The sequence below is a fragment of the Suncus etruscus genome, chromosome 7, assembly GCF_024139225.1.
Source record: "Suncus etruscus isolate mSunEtr1 chromosome 7, mSunEtr1.pri.cur, whole genome shotgun sequence".
In the NCBI taxonomy this organism is placed as follows: Eukaryota; Metazoa; Chordata; class Mammalia; order Eulipotyphla; family Soricidae; genus Suncus; species Suncus etruscus.
The window spans coordinates 41792483-41813551 of NC_064854.1; the positions used below are offsets into that span (position 1 = coordinate 41792483).

General features: G+C 41.0%; 1 pseudogene; it reads right to left on the reverse strand.

The window, feature by feature from the left end:
- Positions 1-3865: 3865 nt before the first annotated feature.
- On the reverse strand, positions 3866-4001 carry LOC126014962 (uncharacterized; annotated as a pseudogene).
- Positions 4002-21069: the final 17068 nt, after the last annotated feature.

Consider the following 21069-nt stretch of genomic DNA (forward strand, 5'->3'; position numbering starts at 1 on the left):
ATGTATCTGTCTCTTTCCCCGATTTTGGGAAGTTTTCACTATTATTCCTTCAACTGAGAATCCTGTCCCTTTCATCTTTGTTTCTCCTTCTGGAACCCCTATTACATACATAGGTATATATATTTACTCTTAATATTGCTTGAATCTTAATCATCTTATCAAATTAACTTAATCACAGGCACTTGTGACTTCACACTTTTTTTTTTTTTTTTTTTTTTTTTGGTTTTTGGTTTTTGGTTTTTGGGCCACACCCGGCACTGCTTAGGGGTTACTCCTGGCTGTCTGCTCAGAAATAGCTCCTGGCAGGCACGGGGGACCATATGGGACACCGGGATTTGAACCAACCACCTTTGGTCCTGGAGCGGCTGCTTGCAAGGCAAACGCAGCTGTGCTATCTCTCCGGGCCCGTGACTTCACACTTTTGCTCACCACCTAGGCTTGCTCAGGCTTGGTGCCTACGTGCCCCTGGGCATTTGCAAGCTTAAACTCCTAGTCTTTGCCCAAGTCTGCTCAAGTTTGATACCCAGGGGATCACAGAATTGGCAATGGAATGTTTGTTTGCAGTCCAGGTTGCTCAGATTTGGTGCCACAGGAATTGCCAAACATTCACCAACTCACTCCATACAACCTGCCCTGGTCTGCTTGTCCTTGGCACTTGGGAAGCTGCCAGGTGTTTGTGAACACAAAATTCATGAGCACATAGTTCATCAAGTCCTGGAGTCTGACCTGAGGTACATGATAGCAAGTGCTGGGGGCAATGGTGTTCCAAGACAGGAGAATCTGAGTATTGAGTATGGCCATGAATTTTCTACCGTCTGGCAACCACAGACTGCCTGGTCACAGTGATCTGAGTGTGGCAGGGGAACTTGAATGGGAGTGGAAACGGTTGGGGCATTTGTCATGGAGCATGTCCTTTGGGGCCAACTGTGAGCATAGCAGGCAATAGTGCCCCCACTACTGACTGTGCTTTGGGTGGTTCCCAGGGAATTTTCTGAATGAAGGGGTGCTTCATGCTTCACAATCAAGAGAGGGACTGAGAAGTGTGGGTCTGTTTTTCTGAGAAGCTTAAGTGTTTATGGTCTTTCAGTCTCCAGTGAGCTCAGTTCACTTAGGGCAGGTGGAACTTACCTCAGCATTTTTCTCCCTGTGGCATGGAAGTGAGATTTATATGTTGTCCACCACCAAGGTTGGGAGGGGCCACTTTGGCATCTGTAGATGCTTCTGTTCCTGTGCAAGCTGCGAGCCAAGATGTTCGCCAGCAAGGTTGGGACAGGGCACAAAGATATTATTGGCTAGTGACTGACCTCTATTTTTCCCTATAGTTTCTTCTCTCCTACAGGTGTTTTAAGTATAGGATTAAAGACTGTGGTGCTAGGCATAACCCACTTTGCTTCTCAGGCCCAGGCTCCATACCATAGCAATCTCTTCCAGATTGCAGCTTCCTACTCTGCTGTGTGTTTTTATCTTTTCTTTCTCCAATCACTCTGGATACTCTTCTTCTATCTCTGCTATGAAAATTTTGTTGATCAAGGTTTCAGCTACACTCCCGTGTAGATTAATCCAAGTTTTGGTGTAGATTTAGCTGTGATTGCCAAAACAGGTTCTCCTTATTTGTTCATCTTGGCCCCACCCCATCCTTCACATATTATTGTATGTGAGTTCACTTAAATTATACTCTTAGCAAATTTCAGTGATGCAGTAGTGTTAATGAGTATAGTCGCCAGTGATACATTACAATCTCAGACTTTATCTTACCGATAAAAGTTTTATGTTTTGTCGCCACTCCCTATTTCTCTAACCTCCAACTCCTGGCAAACACTGTCATCTGTTTTTATGAGCTTGACTTATTTTTTTTTTTAAGGTTACCACATACAAGTGATAACATGTAGTATTTGTGTTTGTCTTATCTACAATCACAATGTCCTCAAAATTCATCCAGTTGTCACAAGTGTCAGGGTTTCCTTCTTTTAATGATTAAGAAGTAACATTTAAATCATACATACAAACACACACACGACACACATTTTTCTTTATCTGTCCTTCCATTGATGGAATTTTGATTATTTCCATGTCTTGGTTATTGTGAATAATGCTGCAGTGAATATAAGATTGTAGGTATTTCTTTGATGTCCAGTTTTAATTTTTTTTAGATGTATTTGTAGAAGGTGGAATTGCTGCGTCTTAAGATATTTTCATTTTTGAAAGAATTATATACTATTTTCCATAATGTTTGTACCAATTTGTATTTCTGCCAACAGTGCATGGAAATTCACTTATCTCCATATTCTTAATAACACTTGTTATCTCTTTTAATGTCTTTTTGATGGTAGATCTTCGAATGGGTGTGAAGTGATAACACATTTTGGTTTGTATTTTCCTGATGATGAGTGATGTGGAACACCTTTTAATGTAACTATTGGTCATTTATAAATATTTTTTGAAAAAGCATCTATTCTGTCCTATTATCATTTAAAATTGGATTGAGAAATAGTACAGCAGGTAGGTCACTTTTCTTGCACACAGCTCACCCAGAATTGATTCCTGGTAACCTATATGGTCCTCTGAGCCTATCAAGAATGACTTGTGAGCACTAAGACAGAAGTAATCTCTGAGCACAGCTGGTGTGTCTCAAAACAAAACAACAAAACAAAACACTTAATTATTTATTTTCTGATACCAAGTCATATGAAGCTTTCATGTAGGGGCCGGAGCGATAGCACAGCGGTAGGGCATTTGCCTTGCATGAAGCCAACCTGGATTCGATTCCCGGCACCCCATATGATCCCCCGAGCCTGCCAGGAACAATTTCTGAGCACAGAGTCAGGAGTAACCCCTGAGCACCACCAGATGTGGCTTAAAAACCAAAAAAAAAAAAAAAAAGAGTTTTTATATATTGGGGACATCCCCTTATCAGCTACTTATAGTCTTTGATTTTTAAATTGTACAGTGGACTTTGGGTTTGATGTCTCACTTTGTTTGTTTGTTTCTGAACAAACACCACATCTGGTGGTGCTCAGGGGTTACTCCTGGGTCTGCATAATGCATAATGCAGAAATCACTCCTGGCAGATTCTGGGGACCATATGGGATGCTGGGGATCGAACTTGGGTTGACCACATGCAAGGCTCTATCTGCTGTATTATTGCTCCAGCCCCATGATGTCTCACTTTTTTTGGGGGGGGGGCTACACCCTGTGATGCTCAGGGGTTACTCTGGCTATGTGCACTGAAATTGCGCCTGGCTTGGAGGACCATATGGGACACCGGGGGATTGAACTTCAGTCTGTCCTAGGCTAGCGTGGGCAAGCAGACACCTTATAGCTTGCGCCACTGCTCTGGCCCTGATGTCTCACTTTTTAACATTGTCTTTTTGCCCTTACACAGATGTCATGTTTATGATTCAGATTTTTTTCTGTTGTGTTTGCTTTTATTTTTTTATTTTTTATTTTATTTATTTATTTTTTGGGAGGGGGTCACACCTAGCAGTGCTCAGAGATTACACCTGGCTCTATGCTCAGAAATTGCTCCTGGCAGGCTCAGGGGACCATATGGGATGCCGGGATTTGAACCACTGTCCTTCTGTGTGCTAGGCAAATGCCCTACTGCTGTGCTATCTCTCCGGCCCTCTGCTTTTATTTTTGGTTCACACCCAGTGGTGCTCAGGGGTTACTCACTGCCTCTTTGCTCAGGAATCACCCCTGATGGGCACAGGGGACCATATGGGATGTTGGTTATCAAACACAAATTGGCTGTGTGTAAGGCAAACACCCTATTCACTGTACTATGGTTTTGGCTTTCAATTATTTTTATTTTATTATATTTTTTTAACATACCTAGCAGTGCTTGGAGCAACTCTTTTTTTTTTACCACTCTGACTGCATCCTCTCCTTCTATCCCTTCCAAAGGAAGGGAAGAACGATCATCAGTGGCCAAAGGCAGTCACAGAAGCAACACCTAGAGCCGGCTTCACGCTCAGGAGAGGACGCTCTGATTCTTCCTCGTGTTGGAGCAACTCTTGACTCAGAGCTTGGGTTGCTTCCAGTGGTGCTTTCATGTAGTATCAGGAATCAGACCTGGGCTTCCTACATGCAAAATATATACTTGATTCTTTGAATTATCTTTCTGGTTCAGGTTTCAGATCTTTTTTTTGTTTTGTTTTGTTTTTGTTTTTGTTTTTTGTTTTTGGGTCACACTGGCAGCACTCAGGGGTTACTCCTGGCTCCATGTTCAGAAATTGCTCCTGGCAGGCTTGGGGGACCATATGGGATGCCGGGATTTGAACAAATGACCTTCTGCATGAAAGGCAAATGCCTTACCTCCATACTATCTCTCCGGCCCTGATCTGTATATTTCTAAAGCTTGATGAGATGACTACTACTACTACTACTACTACTACTACTACTACTACTACTACTACTACTACTACTACTTCTCCTCCTCCTCCCCCTCCCCTTCCTCCTCTTCCTCCTCCTCTTCCCCCTCCTCTTCCTCCTCCTTCTCTTCTTCCTCTTCCTCTTCCTTCTTCTCCTCCTCCTCCTCTCCTCCTCCTCCTCCCCCTCCTCCTCCTCCTCTTCTTCTTCTTCCTCCTCCTCCTCTTCTTCCTCCTCCTCCTCTTCTTCTTCCTCTTCTTCTTCTTCTTCCTCTTCTTCCTCCTCCTCCTCTTCTTCTTCCTCCTCCTCCTCTTCTTCTTCCTCCTCCTCTTCTTCTTCTTCTTCTTCTTCCTCCTCCTCCTCTTCTTCTTCTTCTTCCTCTTCTTCTTCTTCCTCTTCTTCTTCTTCTTCCTCCTCTTCTTCTTCCTCCTCTTCTTCTTCTTCCTCCTCTTCCTCTTCTTCTCCTCCTCTTCTTCTTCTTCCTCTTCTTCTTCTTTTTCTTCTTCCTCCTCCTCCTCCTCCTCCTCCTCTTCTTCTTCTTCTTCTTCTTCTTCTTCTTCTTCTTCTTCTTCTTCTTCTTCTTCCTTCATTATTTTTATTTTAGAAAAGAGCTTAATGATCATTCACCAAAATTCACAGGAGATACTTTAATGTTTACAATGTCAAGTTATTATATTACTTCTGCTTTTACAGTGTTCTTCATGGCAGAACATCGCAAGTTAAAATTGCTGGTAGTTATTCTACTTAAAACAAGAAGTAAGACATCTAAGTCATAGCAGCTTAAGATTTCAGGGAGAGGGGCTGGTGAGGTGGCGCTAGAGGTAAGGTGTCTGCCTTGCAAACGCTAGCCAAGGAAGGACCATGGTTCGATCCTTCGGCTTCCCATATGGTCCCCCCAAGCCAGGGGCAATTTCTATTTTTTTTTTGCCAGGGGCAATTTCTGAGCGCTTAGCCAGGAGTAACCCCTGAGCATCAAACGGGTGTGGCCCAAAAAACAAAAAACAAAACAAAAAAAAATCAAAGATTTCAGGGAGAAATTGTAGATTCTCTCTTGGAAATGCTTTCTTTCTGAAAGTACTTATCCAAAAGATGCTTAAGGCCCTTTCACTGTTCTTCCATCAAACCAAGAGCAGTTAAATATCTCAAAATGCCACAGAAGTTACTAGTATCTAGTCAATGCAAGTGTGAAACAGGCCACATACTTTTTAGATGTGAGAAAGTCATTAAATTATGATGAAATTCCTTAGAGGATTGTGATATTGAAGCAGAAAGTACAGAAAGTCATATGTGGAGTCGGAGTGAAGGCATAGGGGTGGGGCGTTTGCTGTGCACGCGGCTGACCAAGGATGGACCGCGGTTCAATCCCCTAATGTCCCATATGTTCCCCCAAGCCAAGAGCGATTTTTGAGTGCATACTCAGGAATAAACCCTAGTGTCACCGGGTGTGGCTCCCCCAAAAAAGGAGAGTCGTATGTGGATGTCTAGAACCAGTGCCGGGTCTAGAAAAAGTTAATTTTTTTGTTGTTGTTGCTTCAAGTTGGTGATTTACCTCTTCAACTTTATAATTATTATTATTATTATTGTTTTTGTTTTTGTTGTTGTTGTTGTTATTGTTGGAAAAAAACCCCAAGAGTTTATTCAGGGCATAGAAACCTGAGAAGAGGGCCCGGAGAGATAGCACAGCGGCGTTTGCCTTGCAAGCAGCCGATCCAGGACCAAAGGTGGTTGGTTCGAATCCGGGTGTCCCATATGGTCCCCTGTACCTGCCAGGAGCTATTTCTGAGCAGACAGCCAGGAGTAACCCCTGAGCATTGCCGAGTGTGACCCAAAAACCAAGAAAAAAAGAAAAAAAAAAGAAACCTGAGAAGATGTCAGTCTGGCAATCACAGGTCCCTTCTCCCCAACAAAAAACAAAACATTGTGGGTTTTTTTTTTTTTTTTTGGTTTTTGGACCACATCCGGTAGCAGAGTTACTCCTGACTCTACACTCAGGAATCACTCCTGGCAGTCTCAGAGGACCATATGGGATGCCAGTGATCGAACCCTGGTGGGCTGTGTGCAAGGCAAACAACCTACCTTCTGTGCTATATATCTGGCTCAAACATTGTGTGTTCTAGATTGGGACTAAGGATTTATACAGGGCTGGAGAAATTTTAGGTCATGGCAGAGCAGAGACTTCTCTCTCAAGGCTGCTGAGGTTGGTTTCAGTGGTTATCAGATGGCGGGAGATGACAATTCATTTTCTGTGACACTGTCAGGCAATTATCTTTTTTCTAGGCTGTGAATGATAACTTTGAAGAGTCCTTCCAGTGGGCCTGTGCTGATTCTTCTCCCAGGAGAGAGAAGTCCTTGGCCATGCTAAACCAGAAGACTGTTTTTTTCTTCCCCTGAGACCCTGCATCTGTAACTGAATTGTCTGCTGAAGAAACATAGCAGATACATTGAGGGATTCATTTACCATTGTGTCAGTGATAGCTTTAAAACTTGATATCACTCAAGTCTCTCCTATGGGCTATTCTAGAAGGCTACACACACATTGACATTTACTTTCTTGATAATGACAGACGAAAGAGAGTGACAGAAAGAGGGATTGCTAGAGCAGGGAAGAGTGTGAATTCAAGATGGAAGTCAGTCTTTATAACCTAATCTTTACCCCCTCCAACTGTAACGTCTGAACAGCCTTTCAACTATGTTGGTTCAGAAGGGTGGCACATCTCTCTACCCATCACATGCATCTAGAGATATATTCTTTTTTTTTCTACCACCTCCTTGACAAAAGCCTTGGAAATACCAGTCATAGCAGAACAAGATTCTGAGACACAGAGGTGCCAGTGATGGACTGGATGAACATCACTGTTTTGTTTTGGGACCACAGCTGGTGGAGCTTAGGTCTTACTCCTGGCTCTGTGTTCAGGGATCACTCTGGCATATGGGACCATATGTGGTGTTGGAAATCAAACTGTGTCAGCTCCATGCAAGGAAAGCATATTAACCCCTTTACTATTTCTCTGGTTTATCTCAACCTTTTGATGGCTACCTAAGGTAAAGCCCACTTGCTATACATTGGGGTCCAGCTGCTCCTCAGATAGAAGAGAACATGGGGGCTGGAGTGACAATATAGTAGGTGGGACATTTGCCTTCAGGTAGCTTACCTGGGTTCAATCACTGGCATTCCATATGGTCCCCTGAGCACCTTCAGGAATAATTCCTGAGTGTAGAGCCAGGAATAACCTTGAGCATTGCCAAGTGTGGCTCCAAAACAAAAGAAACAAACAAACAAAAATTATCACAGGAGGTAGATGTTTTGAATCTCATCTTCAGCCACTTTCCTTTTTCTTTGCTTTGTCTTCTATTTTCAGTTTTATCCAAATAAGTAATGACGAGTCTTCCTTTTTTTCAGCGGCAGTTCAATCTGAGATCTCTGGACTCTAACCTGTCTTCCCTCACTGTGGCTTCTTTTAAGTTCCTTCTCTGACTGCTTTGGTTTCCTCTGGAATTCTCTCCGTATAGCCCCAGGACTTTGGAATCATCAGTCTCTTCTGACTCTCCCCTTTTTTATTTTCTTTTTTTCCTTTTACTTAAATACCATGATTACAAAGTTGTGCATAATTAAGTTTCAGTCTTACAATGTTCACCACCCTTCTTCACTCATGAACATTTCCTACCACCAATGTCCTGGTTTCCCTCCTACTCTCCCCCAACCCCTGCCTGCCTTTGGGGCAGGCATTTAGCTCCTCTCCTCTCTCTCTCTTTCACTTTCTCTCTCTCCCTTTTTCTCTCTCCCTCTCTCTACTTTATTTTAGACACTGGTTTCTAAAAGTGTTTAAAATAAAAAAATAAAGAGAGAGGGAGAGAGAGAAAGACACTTTTATACACCAGTGTCTATTAACTTTTTTTTTTTTTTTTTGTGGTTTTTGGGTCACACCCGACAGTGCTCAGGGGTTATTCCTGGCTCCAGGCTCAGAAATTGCTCCTGGCAGGCACGGGGGACCATATGGGATGCCGGAATTCAAACAGATGACCTCCTGCATGAAAGGCAAACGCCTTACCTCCATGCTATCTCTCCAGCCCCATATTAACTATTGTTAATGAAAGGGTACCATACATATCACTTTATCTCTGTCCAATACCCAATTATTGTCCAGAATGATCAGTTCCAGCTATCATTGTCATAGTACTACCTTCTCTGCCCTAATTGCAAGACTCCACTATTTGTGGCAAGCTTACCAAGTACTACCATGGACTGATTCTCCTGGCCCTCTTCTCTGTTGTTTTTGAATATATTTACCACACTATCATTTATTTTTCTTATATCCCATAAATGAGTGAGATTATTTTATGTTTATCCCTCTTCCTCTGACTCATTTCACTCAGCATAATACTCTCTATATCATCATCCATGTATAAGAAAATTTCATGACTTTATTTTTTCTAACAGCTGCGTAGTATTCGATTGTGTTGGTATACCACAGTTTCTTTAGCCACTTATCTGTTCTTTTTCTTTTTTCTTTTTTTTCTTTTTTTAGTTTTTGGGCCACACCCAGCGTTGCTCAGGGGTTACTCCTGGCTGTCTGTTCAGAAATAGCTCCTGGCAGGCACGGGGGACCATATGGGACACTGGGATTCGAACCAACCACCTTTGGTCCTGGATCGGCTGCTTGCAAGGCAAACACCGCTGTGCTATCTCTCGGGGCCCTTATCTGTTCTTTTAAACTTGAGTTGTTTTCAGATTCTGGCTATTGTATATAGTGCTGTGCTGAACATAGGAGTATAGAGGGTTTTTTTTCTTTGTTTTTGGGCCACACCTGGTGGAGCTCAGAGTTGACTCCTGGCTCTTTGCTCTCTGTGCTCACAAATTGCTCTTTCAGGCTCAGGGGACCATATGGAATGCCGGGAATCAAACCAGGGTCTGTCCTGTTTTGGCCATATGCAAGTCAAATGCCCTACCTCTGTGCTATAGCTCCGGCCCAAAGGTTTATTTGGTATTATGTTTTGTATTCCTAGAGAAGTATTGCTGGATCGTATGGTGACTTCCCCTTTTTCTGTGGTAGATGCCAATGTACTCTTCATTGCACAAAGAAAGCGGGGGAGATCGTTGTACTACCAGACTCAGGAGCCAAGTTTGATGAGTATTTTAAAAATACCTTTCACATATGTACTTAAATTTTGTTTCCCTGAAAAGATGATCTATTTCTTTGTTTGAGTAACACCCTACATACAGTGCTCAGGCTCAGTGTCAGAAGTGCTTCTGGCATTGTTTCTAGGGGCCAATCCCTGAGGTGCTGGAGGACTATGCTGAGGAGCCATCTTGAGCCTCCTGCATGCAAAACATATGCTCAATCCCTATATTTAGAATTTGAATATATATGACAAAACTCTGATGACTAATTTTTTTATGCCTGTTTATTCTAACATCTGAATTTGGGGAGGAGGTTGAACTGTATCTGGCAGTGCTCAGGAGTCACTCTTGGCAGAACTTGGGAAACCATACATGGTGCCAGGCCTTGAACACATGCAAGGGAAGTTTCTTAGCCCCTGTCCTATTATATCTCTGACTCTTATTCTAACATATGGGTAAGTTTTTGTATGTGTGGGGTCTTGGATCACACTTGGCGGTGCTCAGGGGTTATCCCTGGCTGTGTGCTCAGAATTCACTCCTGGCAGGCTCCAGGGACTATATCAGATGCCAGGAATTGAACCAGGGTCTGTCTGGGGTTGGACGTGTATGTGTAAGGCTAATGTCCTACTGCTGTGTTATTGCTCCAGCCACATATGGGTAAGTTTACCTTGATTGATTATCTCCATTAGGGAAATATTTTCCTGTTTCTTATATGTCTGCTATAAATGGATGCCAGACATTAATTTCATCATATTGAATTATGGATATTTTTGGATTCCTGTTAATATACTTGAACTTTGTTTTTAAAAAATTTGTGGGGACTCCAAGTGGTATTCAAGACACCCAGGGTGCCTCTTGGTGATTTTTGATTTTTTTTTTTTTTGGTTTTTGGGTCACACCTGGCAGCACTCAGGGGTTACTCCAAGCTTTATGCTCAGAAATCACTCCAGCAAGTTCAGGGGACCATATGGGATGCCGGGATTTGAACCACCGAGCTTCTGCATGCAAGGCAAACACCTTACCTCCATGCTATCTCTCCGGTGCCCTCTTGGTGATTTTTGGCTAACTGGGTTGGTGATGCTCAGGGGAGTCATATGTGGTGTAGGGACTCAGACCTGCATGACAAGCGCCTTGACCGGTTTTGTCTTTTTGGCCCTACAGAACTTTGTTCTTCAATGGACTGAGTTCACTGAATATAATTCCCTGTTACATATCCTTTGTTCCTGGGCTCTTTACTTAGCTTCTGTCAACATATCAGGTCACTGTTGTATTTTCCAAGATGCTAATTTTTCTTGAACATTCAGAATTCTCATAAGAATGTTCTCCTAAGAATAAGAATTCTCCTCTAAGAAAAGAATATTTTCAGATTTTATAGCTCTTTCTCTTTCCTTCTTCTTACCAAAAGGAGGAGAGAAGCTCCTTTAGAGGTTGTTTGGACTCAGAATTTTCCCTTTGTATTCAGGCATCAGCCTTCCATCCTAGTCAAACTGCCTTTTTCCTTTTTGCTCTCTTTCTCCCTTTTGTTTAAACTTTAATTTTGAAAACTATGTTTTGTTTTGTTTTGGTACTGGGAGTTAAACCCAGGGACTCCCCCATACAAAGCATGTGATTTATCATTGGACTCTAATCCCCAGTTATGAATATTCAAACATAAGCTCCTGTGCACCATAGGGTGTGGTCCCCAGATCAAAACTAACAACCAAACCCCAAATAGAGATTGGTACAGTGAACTACCACATATCCAGCAGCTTGTGGATCATATTTTTCTTAATTTTTTTTTTTGTTTTTGTTTTTGGGCCACACCCGTTGGTGCTCAGGGGTTACTCCTGGCTGTCTTCTCAGAAATAGCTCCTGGCAGGCACGGGGGATCATATGGGACACCGGGATTCGAACCAACCACCTTTGGTCCTGGATCGTCTGCTTGCAAGGCAAGCGCCGCTGTGCTATCTCTCCGGGCCTGGATCATATTTTTCTAATGTTTCTGATTAGTAAACATGAAAAAAGTTCTTTTCAAATGACATCAGAAATTACATGGTGGGATCCCGATGTACAACCCTTTTTGTCTTCTGGATATGTATATGGGACTCATTTCCTTTGAGGTAGTATATTATCAAGGCTAAGAGGCATACATTGGGAAAACTTAAGAGTTGTCAGCGATTTCTAGCAAACACTACAAGCTTCTTGAATAATCTCTCACTTTGTGTTGTATGCAGAGTCCCTAAGTAATAGCTAATAATTTTCATCTTGTGCTCTGTTTATAGTCTCTGGGAGATTTAGATACTATCTCAGCTTTCATCTAGTTTTGTACTCCTTGAATGCAGCTTTTCAGCTCCCCCCTCAATTTATAGCTCTGATTTTTATCTTTAGCTGGAACATAGCTAGTATGTTCTATATCTAGGATATTCTTTTTAAATCAACTATGCTTGGTTAAGAAGAGCAACCAGCAGAAAATACATAGTAAGAGGCATCTGCTGGAATCCTGGTATTTGAGTTGGTGTGACTTTTTCTTTTTTTCTTTCTTTCTTTTTTTTTTGGTGTGACTTTTTCAAAGTTGCTAAATCTCCCTGAGATTTAGTATCTTCTTCCATACATTGCCTAAAACCCACTTTCAGGAAAATTGCTAGGATCAGACATAATACCAGTAGAGTACCTGATGCATTGTAGTGACTCAGTAAATGGCAGCTTTGATGATCAGGGCAGCCACAGCACTGCTGTGAAGCGGATGACAAAGAGTGTTATTTCCAGTGGACTGACAGGGCCCCAGAGAGACATAACTACTGACTAAGGACCTACACAGAGCCAAGGTTCGATTCAGAACCGAACTCATAAAAGTCATTTTCTGGGTTCACAGGCGCATACAAGCACACTAAAATCTGGTTTCTGCTTAAATCTTGATGGGTAGATTCTATATTATATCAGAATTATATATATTAAATATTATTTATATATTATTTAATTTATATTATCATTTAATAGTATATTAAATAATATATAAATACATTAAATATATTATATCAGACTCTTTCCAGAAGCTTATTTCAGAGGGATTTGATCACTGTATGATTCCAGACATTTTAGTTTTAGCTTTGAGCTTGACACCGAGTCTTTACACACACAGTAATATGTATGTGTGTAAATGAGCATATGTGTATGTAATGAGCAAAGCTCTGTGGGGCCAGGCTTATTCTCAGAATCACAGAGTTAGAGGGTAGTTTGTAAATACATGGAGGGTGTTTCAAGTTTTCATACAAGGAAAATAAATGGTAGAAATTTATTTATTGTTTTTTGGCCACATCCAGTGATGCTCAGGGGTTACTCTTGGCTATGCGCTCAGAAATCACTCCTGGCTTGGGGGACCATATGGGATGCCTGGGGATCGAACTGCGGTCCATCCTAGCTAGTGTAAGCAAGGCAGATACCTTACCCCTTGCACCACCGCATTGGCCCCATGATATCTATTTTTTTTATGTATATGTGGTGTGTTTGTTTCTATCTTTCATATACATAAACATGATCCTTATATTATTTGCTCTCTCTATATACATGTATAGTTACTCTTAGTTTTTGTGGAGCTAGGTGTTGAACACTGCCCCCCCAAAGCAAGAGCTCTGCTACCGCGCCAGAACCCTGCGCCCTCCCCACATATTTTACTGGAGTCTCAGAATATGTCAGAATTAATTATTTTTGAGTATTCTCTCTAAAAGTTAAAACAGTGAAAATTGTTTAGCAGAGTCTTCTCTTTCTGTTTCAAATTAAAAAAAAGAATACAGGAACTGTTTGAAGGAACTCTGGATAGATGAGTCTGTTACCATAAGCTGTTTGAAGGAAAGAGACACCTTCTCATATACAGGATTCACAGAACTATATATTCCTTTTAGCAAGAATTGCTATAAGGAAGTTAATTGTACTAGGACAGATTGCCTAGGAAAAATTAAATAATCTACCTTTCTCTCTCACCTCCAACACCTCGTTTCCTTTATCAAACCCAGTGTCTGTCACTTAAGCATCTTTGTTTTCTAACACCTTTCATCATGCTTTACACAGAGTGAACTCAATAAAGATTTTGACACGGAATGTATAAATATGTATAGTGAGAAATCTACCATGCAACCTAACTTTGTTAGGTGCTTTATGAGGTACTAATGGGAATTCCTCAAATTCATTTTCTTTCAATCTAGATTGGAACAATTTTGAGAAACATTTGGCTATTATTTCCTCAAATATTTTGTTTCATTCATCGAATATTTATTTTTTATTTTTGACCTAGGTTTTTAATGATAGCTAAGCTAAAGTCTTTAGATGAGTTCCTATAGGTTCTTGAAGTTCTATCAGTTTTTCCTATTTCCTTAAAATTAGATCTATTAATTTATCTTCAAATCCAGAGACTTTTGTTTTGTTTTGTTTTTGTGCCACATCTGGCAATGTAAGGGATTACTCCTGCCTCTGTACCCAGAAATCACTTTTTTTTTTTTTTGGTTTTTGGGTCACACCCGGTGGTGCTCAGGGGTTACTACTCCTGGCTGTCTGCTCAGAAATAGCTCCTGGCAGGCACGGGGGACCATATGGGACACCGGGATTCGAACCAACCACCTTTGGTCCTGGATCGGCTGCTTGCAAGGCAAACGCTGCTGTGCTATCTCTCCGGGCCCCAGAAATCACTTTTGACAGTGTTCAGGGAACCATATAGGATTCTGAGGACAAAACCCAGGTTGGCCATGTGCAAGGAAAGTACCCTATCTGCTATCATTTTGGCCTCAAGTTCAATGACTTTCCTCTTCATTTGTCCTTTTTTTTTTTTTCTTTTATTTTTTGTTTGTTTGTTTGTTTGTTCATTTGTTTTTGTTTTGGGCCATACCCAGTGACATTCAGGGGCTACTCCTGGCTATGCTGCGCTCAGAAATCACCCCAGGCCTGGGGACCATATGGGATGCGGGGTGATTGAACCATGGTCCATCCTAGGTTAGTGCGTGCAAGGCAAATGCCCTACCACCTGTGCCACTGCTCCGGCCTCCCCCTTATATTCAATTTTTTTTGGGGGGGGCACACCTGGCTGTGCTCAGAGGTTACTCCTGGCTCTGTGCTCAGAAATCCCTCCTGGCAGGCATGGGGAACCATATGGGATGCTGGGATTTGAACCACCTTTAGTCCTGGGTCGGCTGCTTGCAAGGCAAACGCTCTACCACTGTGTTATCTCTCCATCCCCTTATTTACTTTTTAATTTAAGTCACTGTGAGATACAGAACTGTTGATAGTTGAGTATCAGTCATACTATGTTCCAACACTCATCCTTTTCTCAGTGTTTATTTCTCACCACCAATTTTCTCAGTTACCTTCTCTTCACCAACTCCCAGCCTGTCCCTTTGCTCTGGGGGAGTCATTTCTCTCTGTCTTTGTCTCTCTCTTTCTCTGTCATCCTCTCTCTGTCTCTCTTTCCTTTTAGGTACTGTGGTTTGCAATACTGTTACTGAAGGGATATCATGCATATCACCTGACTTCCTTTCAATTCCCAGTTCTTGTCCAGAGTGATATTTCCAACAATCATCATGTGGTCCCTTCTCTGTACTAGTTGCACATCCAACCCATCGTTTCTGTTGTCTTTGGGTATTATTCTCATACCAAAGTTTTTTTTTTAAATGTTCTGCAAATGAGTGTGATTATTCTTTATGTCCTTTCTTTGACTCATTTTACTCAGCACGATACTCTCCATGTATAAGTAAATTTCTTTTCTTTATAATAATTTTTATTTTGACTAAAGTGGATTACAAATCATTCACAGTAAAATTTTAAGTATATAGTGACATTGAATCAGGGGCATTCCCACCACCAATGTTGTCCTCCCTCTCCCCATGTTCTCAGCATGCATCCCATATCCTCCTCCTTTGCCCCCCGAGCTGGTAGTATAAGTGGTGCCCTCTGTGTCTCATGTATAAGCAAATTTCATGACTTAATTTTTCCTAACAGCTGTATAGTATTTCATTATGTAGATGTACCATAGTTTCTTTATTCTCTCATCCGTTCTTGGGGACTTGGGTTGTTTCTAGATTCTGGCTATTGTGAATAGTGCTGCAATGAACATAGGCTTTTTTTCCCCTTGCATTGTGTTTTTGGGCCTTGGGTATATTCCCAGGTGTGGTATTGCTGGTTTGAATGGAAGCCCAGTTACTAGTTTATTGAGGAAAGCCCATATTATTTTCCAAAAAGACTGGACTTATTGGCATTTCCACCAACAACGAATGAGAGTCCCTTTCTCCCTACATTTGTACCAGCACTGGTTGTTCTTTGTGATGTATGCCCTTTTTTGTGGTATGAGATGTTATCTCATTGTTTTTTTGATTTGCATCTCCCTGGCGATTAATGATGTGGAACTTTTTTTTTTTTCAATTGCCTTTTGATAATCTGTATTTTTTTCTTTGAGGAAGTTTCTGTACATCTTTCTCACAAATTTTTTAAAGGATGAAACATCATTCTGTTCTTTTTTTTGGTTTTTGGGTCACACCCGGCATTGCTCAGGGGTTACTCCTGGCTGTCTGCTCAGAAATAGCTCCTGGCAGGCACGGGGGACCATATGGGACACCCGGATTTGAACCAACCACCTTTGGTCCTGGATTGGCTGCTTGCAAGGCAAATGCCGCTGTGCTATCTCTTCGGGCCCCCATCATTCTGTTCTTAAGTCATCCAATAATTAAAAAAATATTTCTAAGTATATATATGGGTTGGAGAGATAGCATAGCAGTAGGGCATTTGCCTTGCTTGTGGCTGACCTGGGAGGGACCCAGTTTGATTCCTGGCATCAATCAATAAATATAAAAAAAAAAAAGACCCATAGGTCTTATAAAATTTTTTAAGTGTATATATATATATGTATATATATGTATATATATATACATTTAAACTCTAGATTTTCTATTTAGTACTTAAAAAAAAGTTTCTATCAGGGCCAGAATGAAAACACAGTGGGTAGGGTGTTTGCCTTGCATGTAGCTGAACCAGGATTGATGCCTGGAATCTCATATGGTTCCCAGCCTGCCAGGAGTATTTCTGAGTGCAGAGCCAGAATGAATTCCTGAACACTGCTAGGTGTGGTTAAAAACTGGAAAAAAAGGGTTTCTAGCTACCTGAAACATATTTTTCTTATTTTTTACAAGCATACTTTTCTTCATGTCTCCTTGAGCTTAGTTGTAATAATTATTTTATAGCATGTAAACTAAATCCAATATGTGAATCATTTCAGGGTTAATATTCTATGATTATATTTTTCCTTGGGAATAGATAATGCTTTCTTGTTTTTAATGTTAAATAAAATTGAATTACATCCTAGATGTTTTAAATAAAACATTATAGAGATTCTCAATTTTGCCAGTTTTTTGTTTGTGTATGTTTATTTGGGGCCACACTTGGGATGCTTAAGGATTACTCTCAGTGCTTGGGGTTTGCTACCTGTTGTTTTTGGAGGACTAGGGAGCATAAAACTAACTTTCAACATAAAAGCATGTACACTAGCCCTTTGTAGCATCTCCCTCTTTAAGTTGTGAGTTTTTTTAAAGCGTAAGTTTACAAAATAGCTAACTTGGTCAAATTCAAACTATAAATTTTGTCTTCTTTATGGTGTGTGGTAACTCCAGTTTTCTTTCAGTTCTTTGTGTTTTAGCTGTAAAGCTTGTAACCTGTCTGATACTTGTGATTTTGACATCACCCAGAGATTTGAGCAGAATTTATACCTACAGTTTGGGGTTCCTTTTTTTCTGGTTTTCTTCTCTTTCAGTTTCCTCCAAACTTTCCAGCCAATATGCTTCCTCAAACTGTTTATCCTGGTTTACAATGCCAGTTAACATTTGTGCTTTCTCTGACTTTGGGCTATGCTGCTGGGAGTAATTGGAGTCTGTGCCTCAGAATAACTCCCGTAGAAAATGGCTTGTACACACAATACCTTTTTTCTCTTCTTCCAACTCCATAGGAGATATCTCCTAACTCCATAGGAGAGTTGAATTTACACTTCTTGGAGTTTGTAATTATTATTTAAGTGAGAACATTGATCCAATATAAAAAAAATCATCATGACTAGAAGAACAAACTTGATTGATAAGTTTGACAGGACTTTGCCCATTTATTCAGCTAGAAGGACCTTTGTAAGGTAATTGAGGTTTTATTTATTATTTTTTTAATTTAGAAAAGGGTTTTAGGACTTTACGTGGCTGTGCTCAGGGACTCTTCCCCACTGTGTTAAGGAATGGGAGTCCAGGTTTTTAAAGGCAGACTGTTATAAAAAGGTAACAAGTTTGAACAAGCAAAAAACATTTGGTAATGACTAAAGTTACTATCACTCTGCTTAAAAACAGTGAAGATTTATATAGGCTTGCATAACTATTTTAGTATTTATGAAGGCTGAGATTTATCTCCAGACATCAGCATTGCACAAATAGGAGAGACATTTTTATTAGGGAGATAGTAACTTTCAGAAAATGTGCAAGGTTTAATATCTGGGAATTGAAATGATAGACTGTAATCCAGACTCTTGTATTTTGTTTTGCCTCTGGGTACAACATGAAAAACGTGGACTTTCCCTTCTAGTATGTGGAACAGGATGTACATCTCATAATAGTATCTCCTGGGGGGGGGGTCTGTGTTTTCAGGCTGCTCTGAAGTATAGCATTGACTTCCTCAACTCTTTCTTTTGTTTTTATGGGGGGGGGGCATACCTGGCAGTGCTTATTACTAGTTCTGCACTCAGGGATCACTTCTGGTGGGGCTTGGGAGATCTTATGAGGTGCTAGGGATTAGATCGAGGTTAACTGAGTGTAAAACAACACCCTAACCATTGTACTATTCTTCCTGCTCTCATCATCTCTTTTTATAAAGATGCACAAAGACACAAAGATAGACAAAGAAATACACAAAGACATTGAGTATTAAAAAATCAGAGTAGTCTGTTCTTTTTTTTTTTTAAATTTATTTTATGGGCCATACCTGGCAGTACTCAGGGCTTACTCCTGGCTCTGCACTCAGAAATTGCTCCTGGCAGGCTTGGGGACTGTATGGGATGCTAGGAATTGAGCCCAGGTCTGTCCTGGGTCAGCCACGTGCAAGCCCTACTACTGTGCTATCTCTCTAGCTCCATTTTTTTTTGTTTTTCTTTACTATGCTCTTTTTATTTGTTTTTGGGCCATATCAGGGATTACTCTTGACTTTGTGCTCAGAAATTATTCCTGGCAGGCTTGGGGTGGGAGTGGGGGTCATATGGGGTACTGGTGATTGAACCTGGGTTGACTGCATCCAAGGCAAACTCCCCACTGCTCTCACCCTGGCCCCCAGAGTAGTTCTGTTCTAAGAGATGACTTGTAAACTTTTTGGTGGGAAGGGTGTATGGGTTGGAACACAAGCAGCTGTGTTCAGCGCTTACTCCTAGTTCTGTGCTCAGGAATCACTCGAGTGGTGCTTGGGAGACCGTGTGCAAAGCCAGGGACTGAACTGGATTGGTTGCATGCAAAGAAGGTAACATTTTGACATTGCTTGTAGATGTTTTATAGTTGTTTTACTTTCGGGTATTCAGAAATATTTTATTGTTTTTAATGAGCTAATTTCCTGAGCTAATGAACAAGGACTTTCCTATTTGCATTCAAGAGTGTGGTCTCAGTAGCTATTAGGTTTCATTTTGAGAGCCTTGAGTTTGTGCATTTCCAGGGCTGCTAGGAGATTCTTTGTTATCTATAAAACCGATATTCTGGGGCCAGAGCAAAGAGTACAGTGGATAGGACCCTTGCCTTGCAATGGACAACCTAGATTTTATTCTTGGAACTACATAAGGTCCCCTGATCCCTGCCAGAAGTGATCTCTGAGTACAGTTAGGAGTAAGATTCCTCTAAGCTCCTATGGGTGTGGCCCTAAAACCAACAAAAGAATTAAAAATAACTTGATGTTCTATAATCCGTAAAATAGGTTCCAGGATAATTTTATGGGATTGTTCAAACTGGTTTTTATAACTGGAATGGATTGTTAAATTTATAGGACATTTGTAAGTTGCTTGTTAAATATCAGCATTATTACAAATTAAACCTTTTAACTTGTAATTAAGTAACTGTTTAAATTAGTGATAATAAATAGCCAAAGCTCATTACTTCCTAGTTATTGTGTGATATAATTTTATGTATACTCTTGAATTTACTTCCATCTATTGTATCTTATTTTTAATTTTTGGGCCACACACATGGCAGAGCTTGGCAGCTATTCCTGACTCTGTTCTTCCTGGCAGTGCTCAGGAGATAGAACCTGGGTCTTTTGCTTGCAAAGCATGAACATAGCCCCTGAGCCATCTTTCTGCCTCTCCCCCATCTATTATATCTTTATGGTAGAAATACTGTGTCATGGTATACCATTGTGTATCTCTTCCCAGTTCCTTATTCAGTGATGTCATTCTGAAATCCGCCAAGATGGTAGGTAGTATTCATACCATAGAAACTAGCAAATATTACAAAGGAAGGATTTACTTCTCTTTTCCCTTGGAAAGTTGCTTGTTAACACTTATCAGCACATTTCCACTTTTAAGCATTTTTCCCTCAATCTATGAGGCATAGTCTTCAGTTATAGTAGTGGCTTTTTATATATAACTAAATGTGGTTTGTAGTTTGTTGTGATTGTTGTTGTTGTTGTGAGTTTGATGTATCTAGCTAAATCTTCCAGGAAGGAGGATGGATTTTTATAAGCACCTGAGCATGAAAAGAAAACTTACTAAAAGTACTTGAATATGGGAGCCAGAGCGGTGGCACTAGAGGTAAGGCATCTACATTGCAAGCGCTAACCTAGGATGGACGGTGGTTTGATCTCCTGGCATCCCATATGGTCCCCAAGGCAGGAGCTATTTCTGAGCTCATATCCAGGAGTAACCCCTGAACATCACAAAGTGTGGCCCAAACACAAAACAAAAACAAACAAAAGTACTTGAATATGTTACCATTGCTTTAGATAGTTTGTAGATATTATTTAGTAATATATTCTTTTTTTGGGGGGGTGTTTGGGCCACACCCATTTGACGCTCAGGGGTTACTCCTGGCTATGCGCTCAGAAATCGCTCCTGGCTTGGGGGGACCATATGGGATGCCAGGAGATCGAACCGCGGTCCGTCCTATGCTAGCGCTTGCAAGGCAGACACCTTACCTCTAGCGCCACCTTCCCGGCCCCGATATTTAGTAATATATTCTATAGAATTTAATTTGAAGTTTTTTTTTGATTTCTAATTTAAAATATATGCTAAGATTTTTCATATAAAAGTTCCCTCTAGGGGCCAGAGTGTGGTACCAATTGGTAGCGCGTTTGCCTTGCACGCACTAACCTAGGACACACTGCGATTTAATCCCCCAGCGTCCCATATAGTTCCCTGAGCCAGGAGCAATTTCTGAGTGCATAGCCAGGAGTAACCCCTGAGCATCACTGGGTGTGGCCCAAAAAGCAAAAAAAAAAAAAAAAAAAAAAAAAGTTCCCTCTATCCTCCCTATTCCCAGAAAAGAAGGTCCCTTCTTCTCCCTCTATCCTGAAGCTCTGAGGAGGGATGTCAGAATAATATATTCCTTTGAGCATATTTCATTCAAGTT